The 22,649-nt window shown below is 44.7% G+C and overlaps 1 long non-coding RNA gene and 1 other non-coding gene across 2 annotated transcripts; one reads left to right on the forward strand and one right to left on the reverse strand.

Moving 5' to 3' along the window:
- Nucleotides 1-375: 375 nt before the first annotated feature.
- Nucleotides 376-540, reverse strand: LOC132215088 (U1 spliceosomal RNA). Its single transcript, XR_009448443.1, has one exon. It is a non-coding gene; the product is annotated as a U1 spliceosomal RNA (small nuclear RNA).
- On the forward strand, nt 384-7,277 carry LOC132214383 (uncharacterized). The gene is made up of 3 exons (XR_009448272.1): nt 384-532; nt 771-890; nt 6,802-7,277. It is a non-coding gene; the product is annotated as an uncharacterized LOC132214383 (long non-coding RNA).
- Nucleotides 7,278-22,649: the final 15,372 nt, after the last annotated feature.

Genomic DNA, 22,649 nt, shown 5'->3' on the forward strand with positions numbered 1-22,649 from the left:
CTGGCGTGACTCAGTGGTTGAGTAACCTATGAACCATAAGGTCAAAGTTCAATTCCTGGTTGGGGCACATGCCCGGATTGTGGGTTCGATCCCAGCAGGGGTTGTGCAGGAGACAGCCAATCAATGATTCTCTCTCATCATTGATGTTTCTGTCTCTCTCTCTCTCCCTTCATCTCTGAAATCAATAAAAATGTATTTTAAAAAAATAAAGCTACAGTTTTTGACATTTCAAAAATTGAATTAACTCTAAATATTTTTACAAAAATAAAACTATTCACAATTCAGCATTCATTCTTTTAACTCAGTTGGCAATATACCAGTAAATCATATTACCCTAGATTTACAAATATATTTGAGTAATATGAATTTTTTTTTTAGGGGAAAGCACAAATGCAGTCTCCTACTACCACAAATTATGCAGTCGAGTTTCCTGCATTTGTGGAAATCGCAGGGGTTAGCACTCCAGGATTACAATGGGGTGAGCCTCCCCCTGGGAAAAAGACCTTGGTGATCCTGGTATCTCCCCTACCAGGTAAGGAAGATTTGTTTAGTATTATAACATGTTTCTCAACTGCCCACGTGCACTTTTTTGTGTGGTTATGTTAATTCATCATGACTTTAGAAACTACAAATGGAACCCAAATAAAAGGAAGAAAAGATGCTCAGCGTTGGCAGGAAGAGCACTGTACTACACAAAAATCTGTGTAATTCATGCTGTCTGAGAGGAAGGAATCGACAAGTTAATTAATCTGCCTTTTCTGTTGCTACAGGCTCCTACCACTTCAATCCCCTGTGCCCTCTGGAACAAAGTCTAGCTCAGATGTTGGCAGCAGCAACCCACAAACCTTCACAGCACTGGGACCCAGGAGCCTTGGTTTTGAGGACAAAAGGTAAAATGTGGAAAAGTTTTCCCTGGGGCCTGAGAGGTGGTGGTCCCAAGAATGGATGTTTAGTTTAGGATCAGGGGTAGTGATGTGTCCGTTCTGAACATCAGGTCCCCAGTGACAGAAAAGCATACATGTGTTACTTAATGTGTGTGTGCGTGCATGCGTGTGTGTGTGTGTGTGTGTGTGTGTGTGTGTGAGAGAGAGAGAGAGAGAGAGAGAGAGAGAGAGAGAGAGAGAGAGAATGAATGTGGGGTCCTCTAGGACAGGGACCTCTTTTCTCTGCCCAGGTCTTAGAACAGTATGAAAAGGAATTGCCTGGATGGTTGACTGATAGGTCTTTTGGGGCATCTGCATTGTAACAAAGACTTCTATGTAAGCCTCAAAGAATTCCTGGGATGAATGGGGCCTTAGAAGGCAATTTTGAGCCAAGGAGATGTACACTGCCTCTTGCCCTCACTGTTCCTTACTGCCCACTACCCATCAGAAGAATGGGGTTCTACAGCTATGCATACTCATTCTGACTCTGCATCTGTGTTGTCTGCTTTAGCTAAGCACCAGTAGAGCCACAATTTAGTAACAAAATACATTTAGAAAGCAAATGTTTTAATTCTTTTTTTCCTGATTGATAGCAGAGTTTCAGGGAAGTACTTTGACAAGTAATTTAATAATAAACACAGCAAAATAAAACAGAACTAATGAAAGAAGGTAAGATACTGATGTGCAGAAAATCTCAACACTGTCGTTTTTTTTGTAATCAGGAAAAAATTACCAAGATGTATTACTCATAAGTGCCTACTAAAAGCCTTTTTAAAATAAAGGTACTATCAATGGGCATCCTACGACTGAAATAAGCCCTCAAATAAAAATGAAGGTAAGCGTAGAAATGGAGGCACAGAGATGCTAAGCAGTTTGCACAAGGTCACACAACTGCTAAGTGGCAGGGACAGTATTCCAAGTGAGGTTCATCTGTGCCCAGATTCTGACCAGGTGACACCATGACATACAGTATATAATACACTAGCTCTTTGTTCCTTCTACCTCACAACCAGAGGAACTAAAGAATCAACATTAGCAGACATTCAGAAGGACCCTGGCTGAGCATCTTTCTTCTGCTTACTCTTCAGGTTCCCCCAAAAGACAAAGAAGTCTTATTAACACTGCAAATAGCTAATAAGCATGTGTTCAAGTGTTAGGTTAGGTTATAAGATGTTGTAAAGCAACACTTTCTGACTACCCTTTCCTATTGGGTAAAAATCTGACCACTGAATTTTGAAGTACTTGTTTCCTCTAATTACAAAATATTGACTTACTTCAGCTTACTTTAAAACGTTATGACGTTAGTACTACAAGTTGGAAAAGTGCCAATAGGGCCTTGAGTACAGTTAACCCTTGAATAGCCTGAGTCCACTTATATGTAGATTGTTTTCAATAATTATGTTAGTACTGTAAATGTATTTTTTCTTACGATTTTCTTAATAACATTTTCTTTTCTCTAACTTACTTTATTGTAAGAATACAGTATATATTAGATATAATATTCAAAATATGTTAATTGACTATGTTATTGGTAAGGCTTCTGGTCAACAGTAGGCTATTAGTAGTTAAGTTTTTATTATTAATTTTTAAGAGTTCTTTATATTTCTGGATTCAAGTCCATTCTCAGATATATGATTTTCAAATATTTACTCTCATTCTGTGAATTGTCTTTTCACTATCTTGATAGTGTCCTTTGAAGTACAAAGTTTTAAAATTTTGGTAAAATCAAATTTATCTAGTTTTTCTTTGCTTGCTTATGCTTTGGGTGTCATATCTTAGAAACCATTGCCTAATCCAAGGTCATACCTATGTTTTTAGTTCTTACATTTAGATCTAATCCATCTTTTTAAAAATATTTTTATTGATTTCAGAGAGGGGAAGGGAGAGAGAGATTGAAACATCAGTGATGAGAGAGAATCATCTATGGGCCACCTCCTGCACAACCCCCGCCGGGGATCGAGCCTACAACCCAGGCATGTGCCCTCGACCAGAATCGAACCTTGGGCCCCGCAGTCTGCAGGCCGACGCTCTATCCATTGAGCTAAACCGGACAGGGCAGGTCTAATCCATCTTGAATTAATTTTGTATATGGTATGAGGTAGGGGTCTAACTTCATACATTTTCATGTAGATATCTAGTTGTCCCAGACCATTTGGTGAAAAGATTATTCTTTCCCTCATTGAATTGTCTTGTACCCTTTTCAAAAATCAGTTGACCATAAATGTGAGAGTTTATGTCTGGACTCTCAATTCAAGACCTCAGAGCCTTTGCATAGGCAGTTCTTTTATAATAAAGTTCCCTTGCCTTCTTACCAGACTGCCCCTTTATTCTTACAGGACTCTCTATCCTCTCTTCCAGGCATTGTGACACCCCTTCCTTAGACCTCATTGTTCTTAGCACATACTTTTATCCTTGACTCTGTCACTCCAAAGGGTGTTTAAATTTGCTAATATGCATGTCATTCCAACTAGACTGTGCTTCTTGAATACAGGGACAATAACTCCTTATCACTCCAGGACCAGGAATTCAAAGTGTATTGAATGAATGATTTGAATTCACTTGGTATATGTAAACTATGGGTAGAAGAGTGACTAGAATTTTATGACCATTAACCCTGGAAAGCACCTCTATGGGTTTGTTTTTTATACAAACTGAAGAGGAGCTTTGACAATTATTGGATTCATTGAAAGTTTTTGACTTATTAAGAGCCTTGTCAGGCTTTATACATACATATTTAAAAGAAATCCATTTGAGGGCCGAAATGCATCGGTCAAATAAGCCAATGTTTGTCAAAACCTCTCTTTCCTTGGAACTCTATAGAAATTGACCTAGATGTTCATCCAACCTCTAGCAAATTCTGTTCTCATTTCTGCTAACGCTACTTTTCCTCAAACCACACTTGGGCTCATTACATCCTCTGATACCTTTGAAGATGTGCATGGGTTTCAGATGTTTTTATCCTCATTTTCTTACTTCCTGGCTCAGGTCAAAATGTCTTTCGACTGAAGACAATTCAAGAGCTGGCGAAGAACATTTATTCTCCCCTATTTAGACCACATACATTTTTATAGTCATTCTCATCTGAGCAAGAGTAATTAAGACTCTAGACTGAGAAGTGTACAGTCCTTTCCACAAAATTGCTTAGCTAGGCAGACCTTTCTTCTTCCATGTTCTTCAGTTACCTCAAAGATCTCTGGGATTGGGGTTGGGGGTGGATCCTTTTCCTAAAGAATAGGAGCCAAATGGTCTTGGGCCAAGGACAGTTTCCCAACACAGCATTTACTACTCCATTCATGTATTCTAATAAACAAAACTGACACATTATTCCAATGTAATATGGAGGTTAGGAGTCTTCTACTTTGAAACGGTTCCACATGTCTCAGCTGTGCCAAGGACCTTTCAAAGGACTTCATAATACTTTTAACCACAAAGCCGCTACAAATGGCTTTGCCTTTGCATTAGAGTTCAGAGGTCACACGTAAACCTTGAATAAATTGCACTTAGTTTGTGAAATCAATAATTCTCTTATTACTCTCTACTTGAGTCCTAAACTTTTTTATTAAAACATTTCTAAGTGCTCATTCTAATATCAAAACAGCAAAATTTCAGAAGACACTTTAGAGCCACAATCTATCAGAAGCAACAACAAAGGTCCACTTAGGAAAAACTGAGTTGAAGAGAAGGGGGAGCGGGTTAAGCTCAAGCCCTTCCTCCCCTTCCTCCCATGGAGTTTCTGTCACATAGAAATATAAAGAGACTTACCACTCCCAACTTTTTTTTAAGTCAAATAATTTTGGGAAACAATGGGCTAACCTCTGATAAGCAAAGTCATTCCTTACTGCAGACCAGGGAGCCTCTAATATGCTCATGGGTGCATTACGATTCTCAAGGGAGAACATTGTGTAATTTTCTCTAAAGGCATTTGACCATGGAACATTTTTGTTCCAGGTCATCTCTTCTCAAGGTTATTGTTCCATGGAACACACTTTGGGAAGTGCTGGCTGACAACTTCTATAAGAGTCTAACTCCTGGGTTTGCACATAAATTCACACTCCTTTATTTATATCTGAAAACCCTCCTCTTAAGGAACAATCAAGTCTCAAGAGGAGAAATGTTTATATGGTTTAGGGCACCTGTGGTTTAATTCAGGGAAGTGTTTTCATGCTACTTGGCCAGAGCTAAGCCATGTCCTCCAATATTGTTTTTCAGTAATAAACGTGATTATTTCCATTTCCATCTGTTGGAATCCTGTGTCTCTCAATTTGTTTAAAACTCAGCAGAATTTTTTTACTGGACTCATTAAAACCTCAACAAGACCCATTAAGCTGAGGTTCCTCCAGACACATTTTGAAAACCACTGCTTAGGTTAATGGGGAGTAGGTGGGCATCACAGAATTGAAAGCAAAGGAACAACAAGATCAAATCAAGAGCTGATGCAGGCAGGGATACCTGATTGAGTCAGGAAAAAGATACTGGGGACCTGATCCGGGGCAATGATGGTTAGAGAAGAGAGGAAGTCATGGAGGGGACAGATTGGTAGGCAGGACTTGATGGCTGATGGCTCTGGGGCAGAGGGGAGCACCTGACCTGGGTGACTGTGAATAGAGCTACATGAAGAAGAATAAAGGGGAAGGTCAATTGTGATCTGTATTTGAGCTGTGTGTCCTCAACTCTCACAGTTAGAGGAGGGAAAAGATAGCATTGGTAATAGAGAGAAGAGGAAAATTATGAGACTAGAGTGAAGCTTTCCTAGGGTTGGGGTAGAAAAGCATTAAGAAGGAACATGTGTTCAGAGAAGTCTTCACTTTGAAGCTTACCCTTGAAGGTTGCCTCACTTCCTGTCCAGGCCCGCAATTTGGGAGGTGACATTAGCAGCTTCTCAAGCAAGAAAAAAACTTTCTTTTATTTATTTATTTTTATTTTTTTAAAATTTATCTTTATTGTTGAAAGTATTACAGATGTCCTCCCACCAAGGAAGTACTTTCTCATTTTCAGTTTACAACTACCATTCTGCCAGACACAGGTGTCTGCCTGCATCAGTGTTTCCTTGGGTTCCTATGAGTAGATCTGTAGGGGATGATCCCCATTGGCCCTGATAAGCAGGAACAACTGGGACTTTATCCCACTTACTTTACCAGGTTTTGTCCATGGGAAGCCCTGTCTACTGTGATCACTTTCCACTAATTTCTGCACCATCTTTCTCATGGAGGAAATTAAACGAGATAACAACTGTGAAGCACCAAATGCAGTGCTTGGCACATAGTAGGTACTACTCATGTTAGTACCTTTCTTCTGATATTCACAGCCCTCAAATGTGCCAGATTGTCAAAAAGGTCATCCTAGTGGTGACCAACTTGGGTGTGACTCCTGGGGATAATAATTCTGGCCTCAAAAGATTGTTGTGAAGGTTCAATGTGATATGCCTTGTAAAGAGCCAAGTACAGTGCCTGATACTTAGGAAGTGTCAATACACCATAGTAGCCGCATAGCTGTATTATCTTGAATACAAATTCAGAGGAGACGAGGGAAGACAGTGCCTTCTAACGTGATAGACCAGGCTTGAATCCAGCCCAGAATATTAAAAAACAAAATGCCACAAACACTTTCCCCATAAATGCAAGTTGCTTTATTTACTTATCTCTTAGAATCTGTAAATAGTTTGTGTTGTGGGCTGTGCATCAGGTAGTCACCCCTACTTTGTAAGGAATATTTGGTAAACTTGTTTTAGAGCTCAGTGTATATGCAAGGTATAGTGAGTTGAATGGTGGCCCCCAAAGTCCTAGCCCCAAGTACTTATAAAAAGTGACCTCATTTGGGAAAAGGGTCTTTGCAGATGTAATTAAGTTAATGATATTGAGATGATACCTGAATTCACCAGATAGGCCCTAAATCCAATGATCAGTGTCTTTAGAAGAGAAGAAGACACAGGAAGAGAGAAGAAGATCATGTGAAGATGGAGGCGAAGATTGGAGTGAAGCAGCCACAAGTCAAGGAAAGCCAGGAGTCGCCAGAAGCTGGAGGAAGCAAAGATTCTCCCCCAGAGCCTTGGTGGGAGCACAGCCCTGCCAGCACCTCCAGACTTCTGGTTTCCAGAAGGGAGAGGGAATAAATTTCTGTCGTTCTAAGCCACCCAGTTTGTGGGAATTTGTTACAGGAGCCAGAGTAAACTAATACATCTGGAACAGAAATGTACTCAAACTAACTTTGCCAACAAGAGATAGAAAGGGCATTTTCTGGAAGGACACGAGAGGACTTCATAGGTTCTAAGGACAGGAAACTCAGGCTGGCCTCATAAGGGACAAGGACCAGGCCTAGAAAGTTGGGAATAAGATGGCCCTCTCCTTTGTGGACACTTGATCTTCTCCCTCTTGTCCTTCTTCTGTCTCTGTCTGCAGGATGGCTCTCTGTGGCTCTTCATGCACGTGTCTTGGCATCGCATTTCAAGTGCCTAATAGACCAGCACATGGCTCTGGGGCCTGATTCCAAACTCCAGGGACAGAGAATCCCTCAGCCTTGGTAGAATCAACTCTTGCCCAGGGGTGAGACCTGGTGTCTGGGGGTGAGGAGGCTGCTGGCAGATATCCTTGAAGGTCTCTACTTGAATACAAAGACAGTTTGAAGATCAGACAATATCCATCCAGTCACCAACCTGGCAGGTCGGGGAGAGTCTGACCTTCTTTCCAAACTTACTCCCTGCATTAGACACCGTCCTTAGCCTTCTGCCCTCTGTCTCCTCAAACTCCTCTCGGGCAGGACCGCATCATACTTCTGAGTGGGGAAAGCAGTTGAAAAGCCATCCGTTAGATTCTCTTCCTGTTCTAAACGTGAAGCTCATCGACTGGCACAAAAACATTATTGATTTTTGTCTTTTATAAAAATCTTCTGAAACAACAAATTTGCGCTACTCTTGGAAAAATATTTGGCCTTTTTTGCGCTTAGATCTTAATTTGTAAAAATACCTGTTTATTTATTTTCATGTTGCCTTGGAAGGGCTCCTGTGGGCCAGGCAGTCCAGGAGATGCTTGGAGCTTGAAGGAGGGCCTTTGCCTGTCATGCCTTTGATCAGCAAAGCAAAGCCTCAAAGCAAACAGAAATCCAAGCCAGGCAGGGAGGGCTCTGTGGTAGAACAAGAGAAACGGGTTCTGGGGAGAGTTCTATTCCTTGAACTTTATTCTATCATCTAGGAGAATTTGTTGAATGCATACTAAGTGCTGGGCATTGGCCTAGAGCTAGGATTACTGAGGGCAATAAACTGGACACTGTGGGTCCGGCATGGAGGCTATGGCCGTGGGACAGGCAGGCAGAAATAAAAGAAAATGATGCAAAATGAATGCATGACTGCAAGCGGTAACAAAGGTCATAGAGGAAAAGGTGCCTGGCATAGTAAGAGTGAATAAGTCAATAATTAGCCCAGTGGGTCAGGGAAGGCTTCTCGGGGGAAGGCAGATTTCCCTGAGATCTGAAGGGGGAGTAGGTGTTTAATTAGATGAAGCTGACAGGAGTGGGGAGGCAAAGGGAATATTGCATACAGATAGCTATTCATTATGCCATCCAGGTAGAAACCCATAAAATGCAAATTAGAGACATATGTACTTGCAGGCCCACAGACTGGGGGAAGGATGAGATGCCAGGCAGTTCTGCTCTGCTTTTTCGCTCTCTGCAGATGCTGGAAGCTGCACAAGGTTTCCCCCCAGGTCTCTGGCCCCAGGCCAATCTCCCTGTAAGAGGCTGTAAGAAGAGGGTCCCGGAAGGCCCGGCCTTGTTGAGTGCCCTCAGGCCTCTCTGCGTCAGTGTCATCTAGATTCGAGGGTTTCAAGGAGCTCAGTCTAAAGGAGCCTGGGCAGACAGAAAATGATAGATTTTGTCAGAAAGAGAATTAATTATGAAAAGAGGAGCTCTTTGGTTTTCTTTTCTCTTGTCTCTGAACAGAGAAGATGGGAATCTTGGGGCACAGGAAGATGCCCCCCTGAGATTTTCCCACCTGAGATGTGCCTATGTGAGGTCTGCTAGTCCTCCAGAGAAGGCCACCTGGAAGAGTAAGTTTCATACCCCGGAGCAGGAATCAACGTGGGAGAAAGTACAGGCCGTAAGTAGAGGGCACTTCACTTCTCCTCAGGACACTTTCCTGGCCGTTCCCGATGGCCCCCTCCTTCCTGGGTGTCCCAGGAGCCGGGGTGCCCCTCTAGCTCCTGGTCTGCTTTATAACGCTTTGCCGACATGTCTGTCTTCCCAGCTGGTTGCTGGGCTACTCAATGGGCTGTGTCTTTTCCTGCTTTTGTTGTGTGGCTAACACCTGGTATTCACACGATAAGCATTCAATACAGATTCATTGAAGGACTGAACACATGGGTCTTATTAATTTATACTCAGCTTTCGTCCCAAACATTTTGAGGCTGAATCATGGTGCTTAGAAGTAGATGAATGCGATGAGATGAAGGGTATTGTTCACATTGCCTTGTACATTAGTAGGTGCTCCATTGTGACTTACGGAGTGGGTGCTTATAAATATCTCCATGTTAATGCACTGGCGTTTATATCGAGCACAATTTATTTGTTAATGGCATCGATCTTGTAACAAAGCAGCACTTTGGAGCAGCATTCACACATCCCTAAGCGAGTTACTCCAGTGAGGCAGAGAGCTTGCCATCACCATTCTCTATGTACACAAGACTCTGTGCTTCTGCCCTTTGATTAAAGATAGGACATAGGTATTTTTCTGTTTTGATTGTTGTTATTTTGTCCTATGCCTGACCTTCGTAGGTCAGGACATCTAGTTTTCCTAGTGAGTGTGTGTCTGTGTGTGTGTGTGTGTTCAGGAAACAAAGGCTGACGGTCATTCAGCAAAGGCAGTTGAGGTTCCTGTATCTCCTCCTTGCATAATGACTCTTGCCAGTTACATGAGCATGGGAGGGGGTGGCGGCTTGCCAGCATGGTCTGTGCCTTTGGATAAACAAACATCAATATTTATCAGAGCTGCTCCGGTGTGCTTCCTTGGCTGCTGGAACAGGGAGACCTCCCTGTGCTTGTATATAGTTTTCTCTGTATGAGATAAACATTTGGGGCCATTAAGAGGGTGGGGGGAATGTTTGTACTCTGCTCCCGAGTTACCTAAGATAATTTACCACATTAGGAGGCCTCATAACTCATTAATAATATACAAATACAAACCAAGGGAAGAAATTGCCTTGTTAATTGACTTTTGTGATACAAATCTAAGACTCACTGGCTTTAAACATTACCGAGCAGCTGTGCGTGTACCTCACACTTCAGAGAAAGCAAAAAGCCACCCAATGAAAGGACTTGAAATCACTGACTTTGGAAACAGACACTCACCTCCACTGGTTCTCCCTAGGAATCTGGAGGGAGAGGAGACAAGGAAAGGAGACAAAGAGATGGAGAGAGATCCAGCCATCCCAGAATGCAGTCAGGTGTACTGCCAGTGAGGGCTAGGCGATGCCGGGCTGTGTAGGGTGTTGCCAGGCTCCCTATCCCAGCCCAGATGGCAGCCAAGCTTGATTAGAAACAGTATCGCTAGGCTTAGCTGAGTGGTCCAATCAGGAGCAGAGTTCATTGGTCTAACGAAATCTTCCCCGCTGACACCCCTAGGCGAGGCTGCTGTCTCTTGTGCTCTGTGATCATTGCCTATGGAGAAGACATGGAATTTTTGTCAGTTCATTAATAATGAACTGGGAGGTAGTAAAGTCGAGTGATGAGGTTTCACAGGCCAGCCTTGATGGTCAAATGGATCTTAGATTTAAATCCTCTCTCTCCCTGTGACTGCCAATCACCCACTCCTACCTGTCTGCAGCTGGAATTTCAAGCTCATAAATGTGACTTAGGCATTAGCAACCTCATCTTTTCCTTTGAGTCGGCAGTGGGGTTACCTGGATGACAACCTGGCTCCTCCTTAAAGAAGCCACACACCCATGGCGTGGGAGCCATGTGGATTTCTCTGCAGATTTCATTAGGGAGGCAGAGGGGAGACTGCTTGCATGCCCTGCTGCTCTCAGCCTTCATCCTCCTGCTTGAGTTGCCTGTTATCCCCAAGGTGGTCCTGGATTGCTTTGCTTCTGGGAGTTTTCCTCTGTGACCTTGCCCTTCGGAGTCTTCCAATTTCTCCCTTTCTTGCCTTTCTTGACTTAAAAAAATATTAGAAAGAATATGAGATCTGTTGTTCGAAGCTTGAGATTCATTTTTCTAGTCTGTAAAATGGAAATGATAGTAATTCCTACCTCATAAAGAGAATTAAATAATTGTGAACCCTAAAGCAATGTTTCTCCAACACGACCTATGAAATCAGTTTAATGGGTTGCTAGCAGCATTTAAAAAATGAAGTAGGATAAATAGAAAATATCAGAGGGCATCACTTATAGTAGGGGTAAGTTTTATTTTGTGAACCTTTTCGTTCAGTTTTATATATGTACTAGAGGCCCGATGCACAAAATTTGTGCAAGAGTAGGCCTTCCTTCCCCTGGCTGCTGGCACCGGCTTCCCTCTGGCACCCGGGCCCCGGGCCTCCCTCGCAGCTCCGGCTTCGTCTGGAAGGACATTCAGTCTAATTAGCATATTACCCTTTTATTATTAGAGATTTGCACCACTGTAAAATGAATTTTTTACTATAAGCTATGCTAAAAAATGTTTGAAGTATTTGTCATTAAATTCACTTTCAGCCTTGAGTTAGAGCTCTCTGGGACTTAAGGAGCCACATAACCCTGTTATTGAAAGATCAGAGACCTCCAATCTAGCCCCCAGCCAGGAAGCTGTGATGTCACACAAAAGGCACATTCTGGCAACCCAGGGACTAAATTCTGTTCATAAATATTTTTGTTAGGCTCACATAGCATTTATTAAAAAAAATCTGACTTACTGTAATTTTGAAATCAGGAGATAGGACATAAAAATCTAGATTTTCACTTTCTTTGGCAATTTGGGAGATTTGGCTATACCAAATCTTTCCTGCAGTCTCGATCTCACCTGTGTCTTCATTTGTCTCCTGCCTGGGCTCAGGAAGCACTAACAGGTACTCCTTGACCTGGAGTTCTTCCCTCTTAAGGCTCAATATTTGGTTTAGAGAATCACAAAGCTGGAGGTCCAAACCCTCATTTGTAGTAGGAGGATAGACGCTGAGGAGGTGTCTCACCAAGGTCACGGGGATCATTAGTGGTGCGGATGGGAAAAGCAACCGGTTTCCATCCTCCTGGGTCAGCCCTCCTGCTCAGTCTCATAAAAATGGAGATGTTCTTAAGAGATGTGCTTGACTCACCTCCAAGGTCATCAGCCCTCACCTTTTCCCTTTGTGTAGGCCAAGGCAAATGTTGTAAAAGTGCAATTAGATCCAGAGTGGCTCCTGCTTGTCTTACACAGTATTTACAAATCTCTGTCTTTGCCCTCCATGACTTTTCCTCGTGGCCTTCTGTGGCTACGGCTGCTTTGAGTGTAGCATCTGCCGGTGGAAGACATCCAGGCAAAGTGATGCACCCGAGTGGGCATTTGGAAAGGACATGCATCCCCAATGTTGTCTGGCTGTCTGCTTCACCCTGTTGTAGTTGGAGGACAGAGAAGACCAGCTTGGAGTGCATTTTTTGTCCAGTGAGGTCACAGGCAATGCCAGCATCAGCAGGCTGACGTGTGTGTAACTCCCTGATCCCGCGAGAGAGAGGGTGCAGGCTGACCCAGATGGGACCGTTTTTAGAAGGAGAAGCCACCCTGTGCCAGGCACAGGGCCAGGAACTTGACAGATATTTTGGTAGTTTTAAATTTTTTAAAATTTGTTTTGTGTTATAAAAATAGTTAAACCTATACAAAACTACAAAGAATAATGTATAAATCTCTATACATCTGTCACACAGAGTCAATGTTTGTCAAGATTTTACTACGTATGCTTCCTAATCCTCCTTTTAACTTTTACTTTGACATATAATTTACATACAGTAAAATGCAGATATCTGAAGTGTACATTTTGATGAGTTTTTTAAACCTTTATTATTTTGAAATAATTCCATGTTTACAGGAGTCGCAAAAACAATACAAAAAAATCCATATACTCTTCAGTGAGATTCACCAAATATTAACAAAACACTACATTTGTTTTATTATGCATTACGCACATACACACATTAGTATTATTTTTCTGAACCAGCCTTAGGCTGATGACTTTTGCCAAATATTTATGCCCATGTAATCATCACTCAGATCAAGTTATAGAACATTCCACATCCCAGAAAGTTCCCTGGTGCCCTTTTCCACTCCTCATTTTTTATTTCTTTTCATTCATTTAATTTCCTTACAGTTTTCATTCTCAGTTTTAGTCTTGCTCGTTCTTGAAACTGATGCACATGAAATAATCCCACTTTATTTCTGCTTGTTGTTTTGTTGATCCTCACCCAAGGATATCTTCTCCATTGATTTTCAGAGAGAGAGAGAGAGAGAGAAACATTGATGTGAGAGAGACTCATCAATTGGTTGCCTTCCACATGTGCCTCAACCAGGGTGGGGATTGAACCTGCAACCCAGGTACATGTCCTTGACCAAGAATCAACCCATGGCCCTCGGTGTGTGGGCTGACGCTCTAACCACGGAGCAATGCCAGCCAGGGCTCTGCTTAATTATTTTCAAGCAAACCCCAGCTCTCAGGTTATACATCTCTACGTACTTTTTTTTTTTTTTTTTTTTCTTCTGGAATGGTGTGGGTATATTTCTAGGAGGAGTATGCCAATTATAAAAACGGAAAACATACTCTGTTTAACAAAATAGGTACTCCTAGTGTTGACTTCTAATCGTTACAGCTGACTTGAAGTTATTTTATAATTTATCCCAGTAGGAGTCAGTGCTGAGTTGAGGCAAAGTTCTTTTTCCAAGTGTAAAATTTTAATTAAGAGCAAAAAATTAAAGAGTTTAGGTAATGAAAAGGCAATGGAGTTATCACTACTACATTTCTTAAAAGTTCAAAAGAGACGGGGTCTCGCTATGTTGCCCAGGCTGGAGTGCAGTGGCTATTCACAGGCGCGATCCCACTACTGATCAGCACGGGAGCTTTGACCTGCTCCGTCTCCGACCTGGGCCGGTTCACCCCTCCTTAGGCAACCTGGTGGCCCCCCGCTCCCGGGAGGTCACCATATTGATGCCGTCTACGTACTTTTTAAGTATCTCTACAAGTCATGGGCATTTCTTCCTTATATAATCACAGGGCCAATGGGATTATATAAAATGTCTTCATAACAAACTACTCAGATTACCTCCGTTTTCCAGGTGAACACACAGCCTCCAGGAGGCACAAACGCTCACCCCAGGTCACCCAGCGAGCAGCTGGTGAGAAGGCAGTCTTCCTTCCAGGCCCGCACTTCTTCTGAGCTTCTGCTCGTGGCCCCAGTGCAGGGTCCCGGTAGAGCTGTGTGTTGCCTGTTAGGGAACAGGAAAGCATGACAACTGTGTGGCCCCTTTCTTTCCGTTTCTCTCAGCTGGGCCCCCACAGCACATGACAGTCCCAAAATGCCCCCTGGGAGCACCCCGGCCCCCACACACACTCATCCGCACCCGCACCCGCACGTTTAACCACGGCTGCCTGCTGCCTCTGGCTGCCTCTCTGGGAGGACAGAAGGAAGGAAGCAGCCCCAGTGGCTGCTGGACAGACCGGATCTAGGCCTCCCAAAGGTGCTGAGACGAGTTCAAGAATCAAAGTGCCGACAAGACACATACATGCCTTTGAAATTTTAGGCCCTATTTGCAAACGAGTTCTAAAAATACACAAACCCACATTTATTAAAAAGAACACAAAGACCCAAAAAAACTAAACCCACAGCAATCTGTTCTTCCAGAAGACAATTAGGTAGAAACAAATCTAAAAAAGCACCCCCATCCCCACCCCAGAAGCCGAGCACAGAACTTAACAGGAACATATAACTTACCGGAAGCCTGAATCAGCTGCTGATAATCATGATTTTATCCAGTCTCGTAATCTGTAGGGTCCACGTCGCAACTAGATAGGTCAAACCCTTAAATGTATTCACAAATCAAACCTTAACACTCTTCCCAGAGGACATTTTTGTTTGGCAAAAATACCCTTATTGCTAGTTTCTAAAACAAAGCTGGGTAGAGCTATTTAAAGGGAAGTGGATATTCCGCAAAAATGTATTTCCCAGGAACTTAGAAATGGAATCCTCCCCACTGCCCCGCCATCAGCTTCTCTGCTCTCCACATGGTGGGCCAGTCGAATACAAGACTTTGAAGCTGTGTTTCCTTTTCAGGCAGAGAGATCAAAAGAAGGGCCTCATGGACTTGGTGATGGGGGCCTGGGGGACTGAGGGGGGACGGGGATGGTTGAGGCTCCAGCACCTCTCCTTCCCTCCCTTCTAATACACTGTCTGGCTCCTTTGTAACCTGCTTCATGCACTAAACCTCTGCATAAGATTGCCTTGGAAAACCACTGGCGTCATCCATCTTTCTCCTTCTAAGAAAGTCCACACGAGGGTGTGAAATTCCCTGGATTGTCAGTACCCTGCAGTCCTAGTCTGATGCCCAAGGACTTGTCACTACGGTGATGTTTCCCCCCTCCCTCACTGCCCCCAGTGACTTATTGGTATCCGAGAGGGACAGTGTGATTTATTATGGGAACCAGCAATACAAGGAGGCTTGAGAGATCTTTAAAAATTCTTTTTTTTTTTAAATATATTTTATTGATTTTTCACAGAGAGGAAGGGAGAGAGATAGAAAGCTAGAAACATCGATGAGAGAGAAACATCGATCAGCTGCCTCAGCTGCCTCCTGCACATCTCCCACTGGGGATGTGCCCGCAACCCAGGTACATGCCCTTGACCGGAATCGAACCTGGGACCTTTCAGTCCGCAGGCCAACGCTCTATCCACTGAGCCAAACCGGTTTCGGCTTTAAAAATTCTTTATCTCCTCCCTTTCCTACCTTCTTGTCATTCTCATTATTATAAAGATACATGCTCATTGAAAAATTAGTAAAACAAAAATGTAGGACAAAGACACAAAAAAACCCTTCATCATCTATTGCTTAGAGACCAGAAGGTGTATTTTTGTCTTAAACATTTAAAAATGCCCTAGATCATACAGTATCCACTTTGCACCCTGCTTTTTTCACCGGTATTTTTCAGTGCGAGTATTTCCTGCTCACTATATAATATTCCACTACCGCGATGCCCCAAGATTCCATACAAGGGAGGGATTTTCCTTTCAAAGAAAATTGCTTAAAATGCTTCCTGACCTTTTCCTGAGGAACTCACTTCTATGACATGAACCAAGGAATGTGTCACTTTGCCCACTGCCCGTATTCATGCACTCAGCCATGAAGAAGCCCAGCGAAGCCGCCTTGGTATGACTCAGTAGTTGAGCATCGAACTATGAACCAGGAGGTCAGGGTTCAATTTCCGGTCAGGACACATGTTGGGTTGTGGGCTCGATCTCCAGTGTGGGGCGTGCAGGAGGCAGCTGATCAGTGATTCTCACTTGTCATTGATGGTTCTATCTCTCGCTCCCTCTCCCTTCCTCTCTGAAATCAATAAAAATATATATATTTTTAAAAAGAAGCCCAGGGAAGAATGGACTCATAAAGACTATTCCTGCGGAGCAGGCGAGTGCGGGGCCGAGGCCTGTTACCCAGGAAAATGCTCTCAAGTGCTCTGCCGTTCGTGGAGCTGGAGTACCGTGGCTTCTCGGTAATAAATCACGTCCTTGGAGCAGTTTCAGGAGCACTTGCTGCCCTCTCATCTCATTAATCATACCCGTGCTTCAGGCTCTCAAAGCCTTTCCCAAACCTTTCTGGTTCCCACCGAAGGACCCAGAAAAAGGCCCCCTCTCCCCTCTGCGTCCCCAGAAGCCGCGCTGGAACAGACAGCACTATAGGATGCAGTGTCCGAAAGGAATGCCCGAAGCCTTTGCTGGATGCTGGCTCCCCGCTGGGCCTGGCGCCAAGGAATTGTAAGTATGAGATTTCATTTCATCCTTATGGTCACCTTATGAGGCAGGGATTGTTCTCTCCACTTTGCAATGACGAAAGCGAGACTCAGCGAGAGCTCGGATTACTTGCCCAAGGTCACCAGGTAGGACGGACAGAACTGGGCTGGAACCCGCCTCCCTGCCTTGAACCCCACGTCCTGCACCCCAGCCTCTTGCTCAGGGTCTCAGCCGCTTGACGCCTCCGCTTTGTGGACTATGGATCTCGTCCTCCACCCGCACCAGGGCCCCGTCTTCATGAAAGGCAGGGAGGACCTCTGTCTGCATGCCCCCCCAGAGGAGCCAGCAACGCCTCCTCCCAGACCTGCTCAGCACCGAAGGTAGAGAAGCACCCTTGGCCCCGCTCCACCGAGGACCTCCTGACCTCCCCAGAACCTGAGTGTTCAGGGGAAGGGGGCAAGAAGACCTCTGGACACAGGGCCTTTGAGTTTATTTCATTTCACAAACACAATGGGGGGAAAAAATCGTGCTAATAGGATTGCCAACTCAGCAGGCCTGGGCAAGCACCAAGTAAATATAGAACATCCTGGCACACCTTGAGATTTACGACAAGTTGGGAACAATGACAGGCAGCCAGAAATTAATCAGGAGAGGTGCCTTTGACGAAGGGGCGGGGTGTGGAGCGAGAACAAGTGTGAACGGCAGCCATGATGACCAACTCCAGTTGATTTTGTGCCTGTTGTTCTGGGGGCGGGGGTGGGGGGTGGGTGCCATCGCTCCCAGAAGCAGAAGAAGCAGCCAAGCGGTTCTCTGGGTGCCTGAGTGCTTGCTGCTCTGACCTCACCAGCTTCTCCTCATCCTGGAGTCCATTGTCTGCAAAGGACAGGCTTCTTCTGATCAGGGGTGATCAACCCCTTGTGGTCCTGAGCCCTACCCTCCAGCCTCACTGGGAAGGTGCAGAGCCTTCTGGGTCAGCAACTCTGACTCGGGGCTGAGGGACCATGGCCAGACTCTGAACTGCTCTCTGCCATCTCCTGGGCTGGGCTGATCTCATGTGCATCTTTTTGCACATTGTCCTTCCCCTGTCTTATCTCTCCCCTCCGGCAGGCAGCTAACTGCAGTGAGGGAACTGGTGAGTGAGCCCTGGAGTCTGCTGGGGATGGCTGAGAACCACAGCCTGGACCCCACCCATCACGGCATCTGTAGGCCAGCAGTTTCCTCCTGTGGGTCCCAAGGCCACAGTCTCATCCTCTCCAGCCAAGTTTATCCTCCAGCCCCATGAGGCTGTCTGGGTGCCTGGTTGTATGAGGAGAGAGCAGAGGGATGCTGAGGATTGGGGGTGGGGGGGGGGGCGTGGGGCAGGGTTTGGGACTGTAGAGAAATTGCCATCCCTAAACCGCAGATGGACAGGAGTGGGCAGGGTGCTGAGAAGTCAGCCCATTTCTGTCTTCCTCTTAATAATGCTGGCCTGGCCGGTATGGCTCAGTGGTTGAGTGTCAACCTATGAAATAGGAGATCACTGTTTGATTCCTTGTCAGGGCACATGCCTGGGTTGTGGACTTGATCCCCAGTAGGGGGTATTCAGGAGACAGCCGATCAATGATTCTCTCTCATTGATGTTTCCTTTCGTGGTTTGTTTGTTTGTTTGTTTTTGATTTTACAGAGAGGAAGGGAGAGGGATAGAGAGTTAGAAACATCGATGAGAGAAACATCGATCAGCTGCCTCCTGCACGTCCCCTAGAGGGGATGTGCCCGCAACCAAGGTATATGCCCTTGGCCGGAATCGAACCTGGGACCCTTCAGTCCGCAGGCAGACGCTCTAGCCACTGAGCCAAACCGGTTAGGGCTCATTGATATTTCTCTCTCTCTCTCTCCCCCGCTCCCTTCCTTTCTAAAATCAATAAAAAAGAAAAAGCTGAATGTGGGAATGTTTGGTTTCCTGTTCATGTATGAAGAAGATGGACCTGTTGGTACTATGAAAGTAATTGAAAAGGCAACATGGAAATCAAAATGACCAGGCACAAAACTGTAATCATCGCTAGGATCGGGTGCATTCACTGAGCAGTGGCTGAGGAAGGCAGAAATGCCCGCCCTGAGCTAGTGTCCCTTCCCTTCCCTCCTGTGGCTTGTCTTTGCTGTGGACATCTTAAAACTCTTCCAGGTCAAGGCTGATTTGGCAAGTTTTTCTCTTGGACATTTGGGCCCCACTCGAGTCCAGGGCCCAACATCTGTAGTTTCCAGCTACGGACATATTTAGAAAAGACTTTCATAATTAGGCCTTTAACTTCTTCTATAATGAGGGCTAGGCACATGCCATCATTTAATTGCAATAGGACTGGGTGTAGAGAGGTTGTGTGACTCACCCCAGGGCACAGCACTGGTTACAAGCCAATCATGTCTGTCTCTAAGTCTGGGGTTGTTTGCCCCTCCACTTGGCCTCTTAGCTGTACCAGTGACTCTCTGTCCACAAATGACAGCCAACGTCACAGAGCAAGCCATTTTATGGGAGCTCTTCTGCACCCAGTATTACTGATCTGTACAACAGCCATGAGAGGTCGTGGACATTTTTATTATGACTTGTCAGTATCCTTTACTCTCTCAGCTTTGCTCCCTTTCCCCAAGGAACCACACCTTCCTTATTCCAATGATTGGGTCTAGGGCCATAGCAGTAGATTCTGCCTCCCACCAAAAGGCAAATCAAACGAAAAACAGGGCCAACTGTGGCACCTCAGTCCTATGGCTGCAGGGACTGGTTCGAGGATGTACAAGTGAGCCCCGCTGGGCTAATCAGAGTTGATCTCAGGGATTTTGTACTGGGAGCTGGAGGAATGACCTTTTTCCTCTTGGGTAGGCGTTGTGCATGTGTGAGACCAGAGCTGAGGGCACCCAATGCTCCAGCCTCATGAGAAAGCAGGTTTGGGGAAGGAAGCCAGAGGCTAGGAGAGAGAATGCTGAACTGTTGGAGGCCCTCGTTTTGATTCCTCCTGCTCTTCATGCGTATATGGTTCTCCTTTTCGTCTAAGCCAGTTAGAGTTAGTTTTCCAGGACATACATACATTCAGAGGGCTCTCAGGGAGAGGCCAGCAGGAGCAATTTCTGGGGCCGTGGTGGAGACTGCATAGTAGGCTGTTTTTAGAGGCTATTCAAGGAAGCGCCCCTGTGGATGATATGCAAAAAAGTATCTATTTTGTATGATGCAAACAACAGAAAACTCCAACTTAAACTGGTTTAGACAGGAGAGTTAATAATTAATGTAATTTAGAAGTATAGAGAAAAGTCTGCCTTCAGGTGATGCTTGATCCAGGCTCTCATGATGTCCCTGAAGTCATTTTTTTAACCCTCTCTAATCTGCCTTCCTCACGGCTCACAGAATGACCCCAGACTCTTCAGACATCAGCCTTTCCCTTCAGATAGCATTGCACCTCAATTTCAGACCTTCAGAGAAAGAGAGGATATTTTTACCATAGATTTTGCACAAGTGCTGGATTTACTCTTCCTTGATGGCCCAGAGTGTGTCAGAATCCCATGCTTGAATCAGCTCCTGGCCCAGGAAGGGGGTGAAGTTGCAGGGAGGAAATTCCATCTAGATTCCATGGCAGAGAATGGAGGAGGGAGAATTCTCTAAAGGAAAATGGAACTCTTGGTGAGCGGAGCAGCAACTGTGTGTGATGGGCATAGCAGCACATGTCCACTGCCACCCTTATTGCTGAGGCCTCTGTGTTATACAGACTTAGGTTGGGATTGGCTGAGATGCTAGGGGCAACCCAGCTCAGATACAGACACGCCCCAGTCAAGGTTCTAAAAACAACAGCAGGAGAAACACACTTTGGAGTATCTGCAGGCACTTTGCTAAGGGATGTCATAGCATATGTCCTTGGGGGCCATCAGGGGACCTAGCTGATGATATGTGACCCAGCCTTCCTCCTGACCCCCAGATCTCCATGTGGTAGCACAAGATTCTTAACCTTAGCTCTCCGACACTCCCAACTCTGCTGCTCACTGGGGACCAAGAATGTCCTCTCTCCACTCTCTCAGCCTTCTGCACTTCACCTCCTGGGGCTGGGCACCTACTAGCTGTGCACAGGCCTGTCTGTCTGCAGAGGGCGGGCCCTTTGAGGTTAGGAATGGGGGGCCATATTTATGAACCCCTTGTGCTGACAACAGCCTCCAGCAATGTTTGCTGAATCTACATCTTTAGGGTTTAGGTTGATTTTTTGAGTTTTACATTTCAGGCAGTTAAACTGAGTCGAGTGCCCTGACTGTATGGTGACTAGGAAGCTATAGCTTCAGAATATGGTACAGGTTTTTCACTTCTGGAAACCTGACCTCTCCAAATACCTGCGCAGTTGCTCCTTTTGCATTATGCATACTATGGAATAATTAGAGGCAACCCCCAGGTCCATGGGTAGAGTACTTCTCTCATAGGACACCTGGCAGCTCTTTTAAAAACAGGAGTTAGAATCTCATCTCTTCTTATTCAAAGATGTCCAGGATATACGTTCAAGTGACAATACAGATGACAGAACAGTAGGTAGTACAATTCCCCCTACCCCCTGAAGTGCACAAAACCACTGATAAGCTACAATCCAAACTGTGGACAGTGATTCCCTTTGGAGAATGGGATAGGGCAGGATACTTTCATTTTTTACTTTATTTCTGTTTTGTTTATTATGCTCCCTTTGACAGTGAGTATGTATTCCTTTTGTAATTAAAAAAGATCAAAATAAAAATCAGCCCTAGCTGGTTTGGCTCAGTGGATAGAGCATCAACCTGCGGGCTGAAGGGTCCTGGGTTCGATTCCAGTCAAGGGCACATGCCTGGGTTGCAGGTTTGATCCCCACTAGGGGGCGTGCAGGAGGCAGCCGATCAATGATTCTCTCTTATCATTGATGTTTCTATCTCTCTCTTCCTCTCCCTTCCTTTCTGAAATCAATCAACATATATTAAAAAAAATAAAAGTAAAATAATTCTAGAATAAAATAAAAATAAACTATTGTAGTGGGCATGATAGATTGGCGTTAGCCATTGATTACATTCTTCTTCTGGTCTCCCATACTGCAGGAGCCCAAAAACTAAAAAAACACACACAACAAAAACCCCCCTACATTTCCCAGACTCCCTTGCTGCTAGGATTCTGGGTGTGATTTACATTTAGCAGTCAGATACCTTAGATGAGATTTGAGAGGGGAACATGAGCAGATGCTGCTCTGCTCCCGCTTGTGCTGAGAAGCACAGCTGAGGAGGGATTCAGCTCTATTAGGGCCGTGTTAAAGAAGACTCCATGTCCCATCACGCAGTTTGTGGGCCAGGGGCAGAGCACCAATGGCTGGTCTGGATTGGAGCTTTCCAGTTCAACAGGTAGCTTCCTGGTGGTCAGAGTCAGCTGCTCCCTTGTGGCCCGATTCTGCTGCGTGACCGGAAATTGTACATCTCCTCAGCTTTTCCTATAATTCTATAAACTGTAATCCCTTTGTTTTTAAACTAGCTAGAGTGGATCTTTTTTTCCTTGACAGATATATGGAAATCTGGAAAAAGCAACATAATGCTTCTTTGGGTTCAATGCCCTCTGATACCTTTAGGAAGCATGAGAAAACTGGCTGTTTCTTTTAAATGAAGCTCAACTAGGGAGACTAGACTAAGCTTCTTAAAGTTTCACTCTAGGAATTTATGAAACATGAAACAGAAAGAACCAGGAATGTGGTCTCTGAGCCTCCAAAACCACCTCTCTGCCTTTTCTCTTTTATGCACAGACCATTTCACTATTACTGATCATCTCATAAGTTCATTTACATCCACTTTGCAAAACCTTCCT

The sequence above is a fragment of the Myotis daubentonii genome, chromosome 13 (genome assembly GCF_963259705.1).
Source record: "Myotis daubentonii chromosome 13, mMyoDau2.1, whole genome shotgun sequence".
Lineage (NCBI taxonomy): Eukaryota > Metazoa > Chordata > Mammalia > Chiroptera > Vespertilionidae > Myotis > Myotis daubentonii.